This window comes from Triticum aestivum, chromosome 1B (assembly GCF_018294505.1).
Source record: "Triticum aestivum cultivar Chinese Spring chromosome 1B, IWGSC CS RefSeq v2.1, whole genome shotgun sequence".
Lineage (NCBI taxonomy): Eukaryota > Viridiplantae > Streptophyta > Magnoliopsida > Poales > Poaceae > Triticum > Triticum aestivum.
In genome coordinates this window covers 571341136-571354640 of record NC_057795.1, presented here as the reverse complement: position 1 = coordinate 571354640, position 13505 = coordinate 571341136, and positions in this window count along the sequence as shown.

Sequence of the window (13505 nt, the reverse complement as noted above, 5' to 3'; positions counted from 1 at the left end):
AACGATAGCGCTTGTTGGGAGGCAACCCAATTTTATTTTGTGTTTTTTGTTTTTGCTTATGTTTAGCAATAAATAATCCATCTACCTTCTGTTTGGATGTGGTTTTATGTTTTAATTAGTGTTTGTGCCAAGTAAGACCTATAGGATAACCTACGATGATAGTTGATTTGATTCTGCTGAAAAACAGAAACTTGTCCAGGACTTCCTATTTTGCGTTGATTCTTTTTGCTGCTGATCAATAAACAAATTGTCCAGGACTTCCTATTTTGGTAGAATTTTTAGAGTTCCAGAAGTTTGCGTTAGTTACATATTACTACAGACTGTTCTGTTTTTGACAGATTATATTTTGCGTGTGTTGTTTGCTTATTTTGATGAATCTATGGCTAGTAAAATAGTTTATGATCCATAGAGAAGTTGGAATACAGTAGGTTTAACACCAATACAAATAAAGAATGAGTTCATTACAGTACCTTAAAGTAGTCTTTTGTTTTCTTTCTCTAACGGAGCTCACGAGATTTCTATTGAGTTTTGTGTTGTGAAGTTTTCAAGTTTTGGGTGAATTATTTTGATGGATTATGGAACAAGGAGTGGCAAGAGCCTAAGCTTGGGGATGCCCATGGCACCCCCAAGATAATCCAAGGACACCAAAAAGTCAAAGCTTGGGGATGCCCCAGAAGGCATCCCCTCTTTCGTCCACTTCCATCGGTAATTTACTTGGAGCTATATTTTTATTCACCACATGATATGTGTTTTGCTTGGAGCGTCTTGTATTATTTGAGTCTTTGCTTGTTAGTCTACCACAATCATCCTTGCTGTACACACCTTTTAAGAGAGCCATATATGATTTGAAATTTGTTAGAATACTCTATGTGCTTCACTTATATCTTTTGAGCTTGATAGTTTTGCTCATAGTGCTTCACTTATATCTTTTGAGCGAGATAATTTTTGCTCTAGTGCTTCACTTAGATCTTTTAGAGCACGGTGGTGGATTTGTTTTAAAGGAACTTGATCTCTCATGCTTCACTTAGATTATTTTGAGAGTCATTAATAGCATGGTAATTTGCTTAATGTTAATATACTTGGTGTTCAAGATATGTGAAACTTTCTTTTGAGTGCGTTGAATACCAAGATAAGTTTGATGCTTGATAATTGTTTTGAGATATGAAGATGGTGATATTAGAGTAATGCTAGTTGAGTAGTTGTTAATTCAAAGAATACTTGTGTTGAAGTTTGTGATTCTCGTAGCATGCACGTATGGTGAACCGTTATGTGATGAGCTCGGAGCATGATTTATTTATTGATTGTCTTCCTTATGAGTGGTGGTCGGGGATGAGCGATGGTCTTTTCCTACCAATCTATCCCCCTAGGAGCATGCGCGTAATACTTTTATTTGATAACTTCTAGATTTTTGCAATAAGTATATGAGTTCTTTATGACTAATGTTGAGTCCATGGATTATACGCACTTTTTCCCATCCTTCCACCATTGCTAGCCTCTCTAATACCGCGCACCTTTCGCCGGTATCATACACCCACCATAAACCTTCCTCAAAACAGCCACCATAACTACCTATTATGGCATTTCCATAGCCATTCCGAGATATATTGCCATGCAACTTTCCACCGTTCCGTTTATTATGACACGCTCCATCATTGTCATATTGCTTAGCATGATCATGTAGTTGACATCGTATTTGTGGCAAAGCCACCTTTCATAATTCTTTCATACATGTCACTCATGAATCATTGCATATCCCGGTACACCGCCGGAGGCATTCATATAGAGTCATATTATGTTCTAAGTATCGAGTTGTAATTGTTGAGTTGTAAGAAAAATAAAAGTGTGATGATCATCATTATTAGAGCATTGTCCCAAGTGAGGAAAGGATGATGGAGGCTATGATTCCCCCACAAGTCGGGATGAGACTCCGGATGAAAAAAGAGAGAAAAAAGAGGCCATAAAAAAGAGAAAAGGCCCAAATAAAAAAATGAGAGAAAAAGAGAGAAGGGACAATGCTACTATCCTTTTACCACACTTGTGCTTCAAAGTAGCACCATGATCTTCATAGAGAGTCTCCTATGTTGTCACATTCATATACTAGTGGGAATTTTTCATTATAGAACTTGGCTTGTATATTCCAATGATGGGCTTCCTCAAAACGCCCTAGGTCTTCGTGAGCAAGCGAGTTGGATGCACACCCACTTAGTTTCTTTTGTTGAGCTTTCATATACTTATAGCTCTAGTGCATCCGTTGCATGGCAATCCCTACTCACTCACATTGATATCTATTGATGGGCATCTCCATAGCCCGTTGATACGCCTAGTTGATGTGAGACTATCTTCCCTCTTTTTTGTCTTCTCCACAACCACCACTCTATTCCACATATAGTGCTATATCCATGGCTCACGCTCATGTATTGCGTGAAGATTGAAAAAGTTTTGAAAATGTTAAAGTATGAAACAATTGCTTGGCTTGTCAGGTTGTGCATGATTTAAATACTTTGTGTGGAGAAGATGGAGCTTAACCAGACTATATGATTTTGTAGGGATAACTGTATTTGGCCATGTTATTTTGAGAAGACATAATTACTTTGATTAGTATGCTTGAAGTATTATTATTTTTTATGTCAATATGAACTTTTGTCTTGAATCTTTCGGATCTGAATATTCATACCATGATTAAGAAGATTTACATTGAAATTATGCAAAAGTATCACTCCGCATAAAAAATTCTCTTTTTATCATTTACCTACTTGAGGACGAGCAGGAATTAAGCTTGGGGATGCCTGATACGTCTCCAATGTATCTATAATTTTTGATTGCTCCATGCTACTTTATCTACTGTTTTGGACTATATTGGGCTTTATTTTCCACTTTTATATTATTTTTGGGACTAACCTATTAACTGGAGGCCCAGTCCAGAATTGCTGTTTTTTTTCCTATTTCAGTATTTCGAGGAAACAGAATATCAAACGGAGTCCAAACGGAATGAAACCTTTGGGAACGTGATTTTCTCATCAGATAAGATCCAGGAGACTTGGACCCTCCGTCAAGAAAGCCACGAGGCGGTCACGAGGGTGGAGGGCGCGCCCCTCCCCCCTGGGTGTGCCCCCTGCCTCGTGGGCCCCTCGGAGCTCCACCGACGTACTCCTTCCTCCTACATATACCTACGTACCCCCATTAGACCAGGAAAGGAGCCAAAAACCTAATTCCACCGCCGCAACCTTCTGTATCCACGAGATCGCATCTTGGGGCCTGTTCCGGAGCTCCGCCGGAGAGGGCATCCACCACGGAGGGCTTCTACATCATCACCATAGCCCCTCCGATGAAGTGTGAGTAGTGATCTATTCGATGTAATCTTCTTTTTGCAGTGTGTTTGTTGAGACCGATGAATTGTGGGTTTATGATCCAACTTATCTATGGAAAATATTTGATTCTTCTCTGAATTCTTTTATGTATGATTGAGTTATCTTTGCAAGTCTCTTCGAATTATCCGTTTGGTTTGGCCAACTAGATTGGTAGTTCTTGCAATGGGAGAAGTGCATGGCTTTGGGTTCAATCTTGCGGTGTCCTTACTCAGTGACAGAAAGAGTTGCAAGGCACGTATTGTATTGTTGCCATCGAGGATAACAAGATGGGGTATTTATCATATTGCATGAATTTATTCCTTTACATCATGTCATCTTGCTTAAGGCGTTACTCTGTTTTTAACTTAATACTCTAGATGCATGCTGGATAGCGGTCGATGAGTGGAGTAATAGTAGTAGATGCAGAATCGTTTCGATCTACTTGTCACGGACGTGATGCCTATATACATGATCATTGCCTAGATATACTCATAACTATGCTCAATTCTATCAATTGCTCAACAGAAATTTGTTCACCCACCGTAGAATACTTATGCTCTTGAGAGAAGCCACTAGTGAAACCTATGGCCCCCGGGTCTATTCTCATCATATCAATCTCCATCACTTTATTTACTTGTTTTGCCTTTACCTTTTTACTTTGCATCTTTATACCAAAAATACCAAAAATATTATCTCTATCAGATCTCACTCTCGTAAGTGACCGTGAAGGGATTGACAACCCCTAAGCGTTGGTTGCGAGTTGCTACCGTTTTGTGCAGGTACGAGGGACTTGCACGTGACCTCCTACTAGATTGATACCTTGGTTGTCAAAAACTGAGGGAAATACTTACGCTACTGTGCTGCATCACCCCCTCCTCTTCGGGGAAAACCAACGCTAGCTCGAGACGTAGCATGCTACTCCCTCCGTCCAGGTCAATAAGTCATCTTTGATTGTGCACGGTAACCAAGAAGGAGGGAAGACTTGTACACCTAGACGGAGGGAGTACTACTATTACTTATGTACGTGCAAATGCACATTTTAACATTACAATGTTTTTTTTGTAAAAGTAGAAAAACAACACTAGTCAAGCTTGTGAAACGATTCAATGCAAAACAAATGCAAAAATGCTCGTTTGATTGTTTACTTTTAGCTTCCTTCTCTGTGGTTATTTCTCTGTGCACCATGATCAAGGAGGAGGAGAAAACGAGAAACGTTAATGTTTATTTGCTAATTAATAGTATTGCATGCAATGAACTAACCACTGCATGTCGTGTTTGATATCTCAAGTCATTAAAAGCATGCACACTCTTTATCTCTTATTGGTTGATATGTCAAGAAACAAGAAACAAGGTAGAAGTTAATGCACCGCACCTATGTGTTTTGGGATTATTTGGTTTTCGTAAGATGACTTACACACCTAGATGCACCGCGCCTAAGTGTTGTGAGTAACATTTTATCAGTTAAATCTTTGGTCAAAATTTAGCACAAATTACAATGGTGAGGAATAAACCAGGACAAAATAGTAGTTTAGAAGCCCAAATAAATGAGTGAGGCGCCTTATTGTTACTCTCCACTATGACTAGTCTTGTGGGAAAAGCTGGGGAAGCCTCCAAAAGAACTGGCCCTAGGAGTAGTAGCTAGGGATCGAGTGTGGGAGATGACCCGGAGAAAGTAAATGCAGAGAGATGAAATGCAAGAAATATGGAGGGATGTGATGGTTGGTTGTCCGTTTATTTTACCAGGCCATTTATTACTAGGAGTGGTTGGGTTTTGTGATTTGATGGCTTTACTGCCACGTCACGAGCGGGGTGAGAGGTGATACTCCCGTGCAGCGCCGCCCTCTACACTTGTACTACATTGGTCGTGGTTTATTGGTCCCCCATTGAATTTGATTGAAGATTTAACTAACAAAATGTTAGTGCATGTCAACAAAAACTATATCATTGGATTCGTGTTTGAACATAGTTTTGAATGATATAATTTTAGGTGACATGCATCAATATTTATCGTACTATATATAATGTTAGTTCAATTTTTGGTCGTACTAATCTATAGTAGTAAGGTGCCCGTGCGTTGCACCAAGAGTGAAATGCATTTATCGGGGAGTTGTTTATTTTGACAAAGGATGTGGGTGTCATCTCATGTGTAACGGGGATCGATAGGTTTCTTCGGATATTATCTCATCTCTGGAGCTCACAAACATCTGGATGAAATAGATAAAAAGGTATCTTTTACAACAAAAGCGTTCAACTGTTCAACCTGCATCCAAAACTTGCGAAGAAATAACACTTATTGTGCTTTGCAAGAAATGATCTTTAAGAATTAGTTTTTGAGTATCGATTGTTATACATGTTGGCTACAGATGACATGGCACTTTCTTATAGTCAACAGTTGGCTATACTATTAAGTAATATTAACCATGCCCTTACACACCTAGACGGAGGGATTAAATCAGGATGACTTGCAAGGGGGCAGAGGAGATGTAAGAAATGGTTCATCGTAAGTCTTTCAGGCTAGTCATAGTGGGGAGTAACTTAGACTAGTGTCATGCATATAACACTAGTCTTTGTTACTACCTTCATAGTGCAAAGTAACATACAAGTAGTATCATAGATGATAGCATTTATTACATTATAGACTCATTTTGCTTTGGGTTGCGTTATGTTACAGTAACATATTATGTTACTTCAAACACATTTTTCCTCATTAACTCTATGCCACATAAGAAAACCTATCTTGAAATTCGCTATGTTACTTGCTAAGTTACTCCCACTATGACCAGCCTCATCAGTACTGTAATAAAAATTCATACATGGAAGATTCTAGACTAAACCATAGACGGATACACTTTTATTCATGCGCGATACTCCAATCGAGCAAGATCATGCATGGAAGTCTCCACATGCTTAGACAGCGGATTACATTGAGCGAAGACTAATGATCAACATTTAACTTGATAATGCGTATTTTTTTGGAAGAATGGGGAGGCTCCTCCCAGATTCCATTATCAAATGAAACCCAAAGTGTCTTACATCAGCTCACTGAGAGGAGCAGTTCAAAGGAAGGACTGCGGCGAAAGCCACTCAAGTTTAACGACAAGCTTACAGAATCAAAAGCGGCAAAGACACGGGCCATAAGCGCCCACACACACACTACATGTTTTCTAAGTGCACTTGATAATGCGTATGTCCAGGTGAACCTCCTTGGAGTCCTCGTGCACCGAGTCGGCAGGTAAAGGATGGAACGGATGCCATGGGTTTTCCAAGTCCACATTGGCGGGATAGTCCCAGCTCCTCAGAGTCCAAGTATGTCTGATGAGGTCGGTTTCACCGCACACGCCCGGAGGGGTAGTAACATTGACCACACACCCGTACATCTGCCTCGTGTCAGTGTCAGCGTCAGCGGCGACGCCCCTGACGCACATTACAGAGACGGGGCGACGGCCTGCGCGGGCCTCGCCGGTGCCCACGATCAAGAGGAAGAAGCTGTCGTCCTCCTCCGAGACTAGAAGGTGGCGGTGATCCTCCAGCGACTCCGACATAGTGAACCGGTAGCACGTGTCGTACTTGATGTTCTCCGGCAAGGGCCAGCAGTGACCGCTGCACGCATCCGTGAGGTGATGCACCATGTCTGCCGGCGAGCTACAAAATGGCATCGGGTACTCATAGCAGTGGACGAAGGGATCCTTGGAGGCATCGACCAGGCCGTCCATGAAATGGGAGTGGCTGTAGGGCACATTGCGCCAGTTGAATATGTGAGCAAGTTACTACGAGATTTAATCCAAATAAGCACAAAATAAATCATGACGGCTATAACAGAGATGAAACTAATCATGTGGACTAGCATAGTAGTAGGATACAGAGTAGAAACATGAATTCTACCACGATTTCGAATAGGAAGGACAGAAACACATACAGTGCAACAGGAGCAGCACCGTTGGCGTTGACATTGTCGCCCATGTCGTTGAGGAAGAGGTTGCCGAGGTCGGGGAAGAAGTCGGCATCGGTGAAGTCGTGGCTGCCAACAGTCGCGAGAGTGTGCTCCCCAGATTTCAACAGCGCCCGCCGAATGGAGCGCAGGAGGGAATGGCTGTAGGGGACGTTGCGGCCGCCGAATGGAGCGCAGGAGTAGCAAACGAAGCAGTAGATGGTGTCCTTACTAGTACTCCCTAGTCTCTATCTATCTATATCTATCTATATCTACTCTTATAGAAAACCGAGTTGGTGATGATGGTTTGCCTGCCTTCTTGTAATATAGACCCTCCGATCTATATCTGACGGAAAGAAAGCCAACTATGACAATTTTACAAAAGATACCCGCACCTCTCTCCACATTTACAGATAAGGCCTTACCTCGTGCTCCTCCCTATGTCTCTATCTCTACAAGTACTTTTATTTATTTATAACAAATCAAATAGTGTTGTGCCGTCCGCTGCACGCCTGGCTGAACACGCCTCCTCGCCTCCATCATCACCAACTGAGTCTTTTATAGGAGTAGGAGTAGAGAAAAAACCGAGTTGGTGATGATGGTGTGTCATGCAATGCACGGGCATCTTGCTATTTTTTGCATATAAGTCCAAACACCACGTAGACACGGTCTTTGAGCACGGTTCGTAGTCGTTCCATGATCGGGCATCAAAGTTTGTAACTATTTTGGATTAGAATATACTACTACTCCGGTGCTAGTAGTAGAGCAGAGTCCTACTCTACTACTCTACTCTAGCAAGCTAGGGCATAGTACTGTAGGGAGTGCCGGTACTGTGATCACTCAAGCAAGTTGGCTGGCATCGATATGACCCTACGCTGCTGGTATGTGTCTCGTATGTCAAGCGGCGTGCTGTAGTCATCATCACCTGTCCACTTCCTGCAGCACATATTCGCTTCTCCATCTTTGTCCGCACATCATCTCGTCCAAGCTTCCATCCCCACTAAGGCGCCTCCCCCCTCATCCGAAACCCAAGCACTAATAATGGCAGAACCGAGCAGCGTCCGCCAAAAGAGTGGCTGGAATTCGCTCCCCACAGAGGTAATCAAGCGCATTGTTTCGCGTGTGGACAATCTCAGTACCATGCCGCTCACCGCGTGGTCGTCGGGGCTGTACCGTTTACTCAAAGCCCTCAGGCTGGAGCTTTTTAAGCTAGCTCCTTGCTTGATGATGCCGCCTGATCTTCAGAAACGGCGTGTCACACAGCATAACGATCGTAGGGTGGCGAGCATCAACCCCCTTCGCTGCGATCCGATGCCCGTCAGCCTCAGCTACATTAACGGTATGTACTGGGTCGGCATGAACACGTCTTGGATGGTGCTCGTCGACGGTCACGGCAGCTGGATGCTCGTGGAGGTCTACACCCGACGATTGATCCCCCTTCCTTCGATTAACACTGCACTGCTTTGGCACTGCGGCCCAGAATACTCGGGATCTTATAGTAGCCAACATGATACCAAGTTTGATTTGCTCAAGGTTGTAATCTGCCAAGTGCCCACAAGATCTAGGAATTATAAAAATTTCAGGCTAATTGCATTCTTCAACCGCGGTCTGGCCTATCTGACAGGTCACTGCGGTAAGTGGATAAATCTGCACGTCCATCGCAGGATCATACACCCTCCATGGTTCTCTGATGCCATTGAACACAAGGGCTTCATTTACGCTGTCGACTCCTTCTATGGCTGGGCGTATTGCTGGCCTACTCCAGTCATCGCTACAAACGGCTGTTACAGTAGTATGTTACTTTCCTATGATATCATGATGGCTTGATTATATTACTGTCAACATTTACTCAAAAAATATTCATGCTCATAACATGTTGTTCTTAAGATTGACTAAATCAAGAGCCATTTTTTATTTGACTCCAACTTGATATGATGTTGTAGGCAGCCTGGTGTCCCTACCCTTCCTAATCCCAGAACCTTTCAAAGAAAAGCGGCATGGCAGTTGCAGGTGGTTCCTGGCTCGATCAGACGACGGCGAAAGATTGATGATCGTTCGCACATACCGGACGTGTTGTTTCGCGGAATACAATCACAGTCACTGCAAGGTCTTTGAGCAGGATCCCAGCTTCTCTGGGCCTTCAGGAATTTTTGACTGGAGGCTGGTAAGTAGCCTTGGTACACGCTCTCTGTTTGTCAGACTGAATTATCCGATTAACCAGGAGATAACCCACGGCAAGGATCATGATGGCAGTGCGGTTTCGTTCATCAGGAAAAACTGTGTGTACACAGCATACCATGCGTCTCTGCATGCACCATACCCTGATATGTGCCGCCACGCTCTGCAGCCCAAAGTAGGAGAGAGGGTCGCAAGTATCAGACTTCGACCTGCTGGCTGGAGTTTCCCTTGTCAGGCACCCATCTGGTTCAAGCCGTCAACCAATCTCCACAGCTTAATAAATAGTAACGTCTAACTGAGCCAGTTAGTTAGATGCATACACTTGGTGTAGTAGGATCTTTATTTAGTTTGATGCATACACTTATTCTTTTTTGGTAGCCCTTTTGTAATGATGGCTGATGTTTGGTTTGGAAGAGAGAGTCGCGTCTTCACTCTTTTGGCCTGCTTACTGCTTCTGTTGCACCCCCAGCCCTGGTTGCTGCTGCTGCTGTTTCCAATGTATAATCACTAGTATATTTCGTCTGTTGGTTGAATATAAATGTGTTGTTAGAACGACAAACACAATGTTTTAGAAGTCGTTGCATGGTTCGATCCTTTAGTGCCCCGTACCGTACGTAGCTCATACTATTTTTCATACGGAACACATTTTCCACTTGTTGATAACATGCAGCCCACTGATGAAGGCCCAATAGAGAAGCCCATAATTAACTGGAAGGGAGGCTCTCACATGAATCCGGCCCAGGTAAATGCTCATGGTCCCCTAAACATAAATAAGTAAATAAATAAATAAAGTTAAATGCTCATGCACCAGTTCTTTGGGAAAATAGGTAGCCCAGTATTTCTTTTAGAAGAATACCCAAGCTAGGCCTATTTGTTTTCTCCAAATTACTAGGCTGCAAATCTTTCAAGACGAGCAAATGGGATATTAGTTTTTTTTTGAATTTTGTTCTTCACTGATATCTTATACGTATTTCATTGGATTTAACATGACATAGTACTAACTTATTTTTAAATTTGTTTTAGTATGGCTATTAATTTTTGGATTAAGAATATTTCGTTCCCCAGCAAAAATTTCCCACATATTTAGTTAATTTTTTGACCCTGGTACTGACCAGAAAATGGCCGGCAATTCTAAAAATGGAAAACGGGCTGCAATAAATTCCAGATGAATTAGAAAATGAGTAAAAATTATAAAAATAATAGCAAATGGGTTGTACACGCCACAAATTTCGAGGTTGACTTGTTTAGGCAAGGCTTTGTCAGTGAACACACGATTCTAGCCGCCGTGCTTCTTCAATCTTTGATCTTCCTGCTCCAGCCGCTTAAACTAGCGCCGGTGGGACTGCCTGCTCCCTCCTCTTGTGGCCCTCTGTGATGCCGTGCAGGCTTCCCCGGCCCACCCTACTCCCTCCGCTGGCCTAGCCGCACGCAATCAACTGCCTCCTTATTACGTGAAAAAATGATTCCTCCCACTGACATCTAGGGCGCACCGGTTGGAAGGCTGAACTGTGGGCCTACTATGTTGACGTGTACGCAGGGCTTGTCAACTTAGTCAACAAACGATTCTAGCAGCAGTAACCGTTGGATTTGAATCGAATGGTCCTGCTGCTTCTTCAATCGCTGCTCTTCTAGCACTAGCCGCCCAAACCAGCGCCGGGGAGACCGCCTGCTCCTGCCTCCAGTGGTCGGCTGTGCTGCCGTTGAGGCCTCATCGTCCCCTACTACTCCCACCGCTAGCCAGGCCCTGCAGCGACGGCAGCCTCACACCACAGCTGAACCAGTGAACTCTTGTACTCCTCTCCGCGTGGGCATCCACTGCCGCGTCTTCCCTCCTAGGCCTCGTCGTCGTCCACCGCCTTGGTGCTCTCGGTGCGGCATGGTCAATGTGGTCATCGATATTCCATCGGGAGAGTACTGTACGTGTAGAGGCTGATAGCTGGGTCCATGGCCACAACCCAGTTTTTTTGTGATTTGCCAAGTAAGTCGCTTTGTCAGGCCTGTTGGGCTGCAACTCTTTCAAGACGAGGAGAGCTTTCATTCGGCTGGCCGAGAAAATGGCCCATCAGTAATGAGAAATGGGCTGTATATTTTTAAAACACATTAAACCGGCAATTAGTTTCAAATATCTTTTTTTCATTTTGAAATTTTCAATTACATTAATTTTTATGCATGGAGAATTTGTTGGATTTTATATTGATATATATTTATTTTTAAAATCAGTTTGAATGTGAGTCGAAATTTCGGGATTAAAAACAGTTCAGACCGCACCGAAATATGTAAAATTTCGTATAAGTTTTTAACCGTGGCCACAATATGGGCTGTAATGCTAACAAAAAGAATATGGGATCCAAAAAAAACCTTAAGAATTAGCAAATGGGCTGTAAACTATTAAAAATAATGGCAGATGGGCTGTATGCTGTTTTCCACAGATTTGAGACTTTCCTAAAAAAAGGTTGACGCACAAGCAGTGACTGTTGGATGGCCATCCAACGGCCGTCGTGCTTCTTCAATCTCTGCTCTTCCTGCTCCAGCCGCTCAAACAAGCGCCGACGGGACTGCCTGCTCCCTCCTCCCTGCGGCCGGCTCTGACAGCTCGGACCCACCAGCTATATCTTCGTACGCAAGGAAGTGCCTCGTTATTATGCAAAAAAAATGAATACTCCCCTGTTAGTTGGGACCTAGTATAGTGACATGCTGACTTGTGGGCCTACTAAGTTGACGGGGACGGAGGGCTTTGACAACTTAGTCAATATGCATGATTCTAGCTCCAGTGACCGTACGATGTCCATCCAACGGCCGTAGTGCTTCTTCAACCTCTGGTCTTCTTGCTCCAGCCACCCAAACAGTGCCGGTCGTGCCTCGTGCTACTGCCTCCCGTGGCCGGCTACGATGCGGCGAAGGCCTCACCGCCCCCTAATACTCCTACCGTTGGCTAGGCCATCCCTCTATTCACCCACACCCCCTGTTATTCTACGGCGACGGCAGCCTCACACCGTAGCGAACAAGTGAACCCTCGTACTCCTCTACGCGTGGGCATCCACTGCCGCGTCTTCCCCGGCTTCGCGTCGTCCCCTTCCTAGGCCTCACCGTCGTCTACCGCCCTGGTGCTCTCGGCGCGGCGTGGTCAATGTGGTTAAGGAACGGCTTTCATCGGACGTGGACTGTACGTGGAGAGGCTGACAGCTGGGTCCACGGCCGCAGCAAGGAAGTGCCTCCTTATTACGCGCAAAATAATTATTCCTCCACCTGACAGCAGGGACCCACCGGACGGGCCACCATATTTCGTGAAAAAACATTTCCCCCCTGACTGCTGGGACCCACCAGCTACACCTTCGCACGCAAAGAAGTGCGTTCGGGCAAGAAAAACGATTCGTCCCCCTGACTGCTGGGACCCACCAGCTACATCTTCGCACGCAAGGAAGTGCGTCCGGGAAAAAAAACCGATTCGCCCCCCTGACTGTTGGGACCCACCAGCTACATCTTCGCACGCAAGGAAGTGCGTCCGGGCAAAAAAACGATTCACCCCCTGACTGATGGGACCCACCAGCTACATCTTCCCACGCAAGGAAGTGCGTCCAAAAAAAATGATTCGCCCCCCTGACTGCTGGGACCCACCAGCTACATCTTCGCAGGCAAGGAAGTGCCTGACAGTCGGGACCCACCTGGTCGAAGCGTACGTAGCGTTGTCATTCTGGTCGCGAACGTGTACGTACATATATACTGGTCGATGTAGAGGTGCGCACGTGTCATAGTAGAGGCGCGCACGTAGCATGTACACATATATACAGCGGCGAGGGTGCAAGAAAGAAAATACGGCCGCGTACGTACATACGGGCAGGGTCTCGAACGCCTACTCGCGCATACGTACATGGCTGGGTCGAAACGGAGAAATAGCATCGTCGTCGTGTTCATGGGAAGGCAACGAAATGCTCGTTTTCATGGGGAGGCAACGGAATGCACTGTGTTCATCGGGAGGCAACGGAACGCATGGGAGCCAACCGGCTGGGTCGGAACGGAATGCGTGGTCGTGTTCATCGGGAGGGCTTGGACGG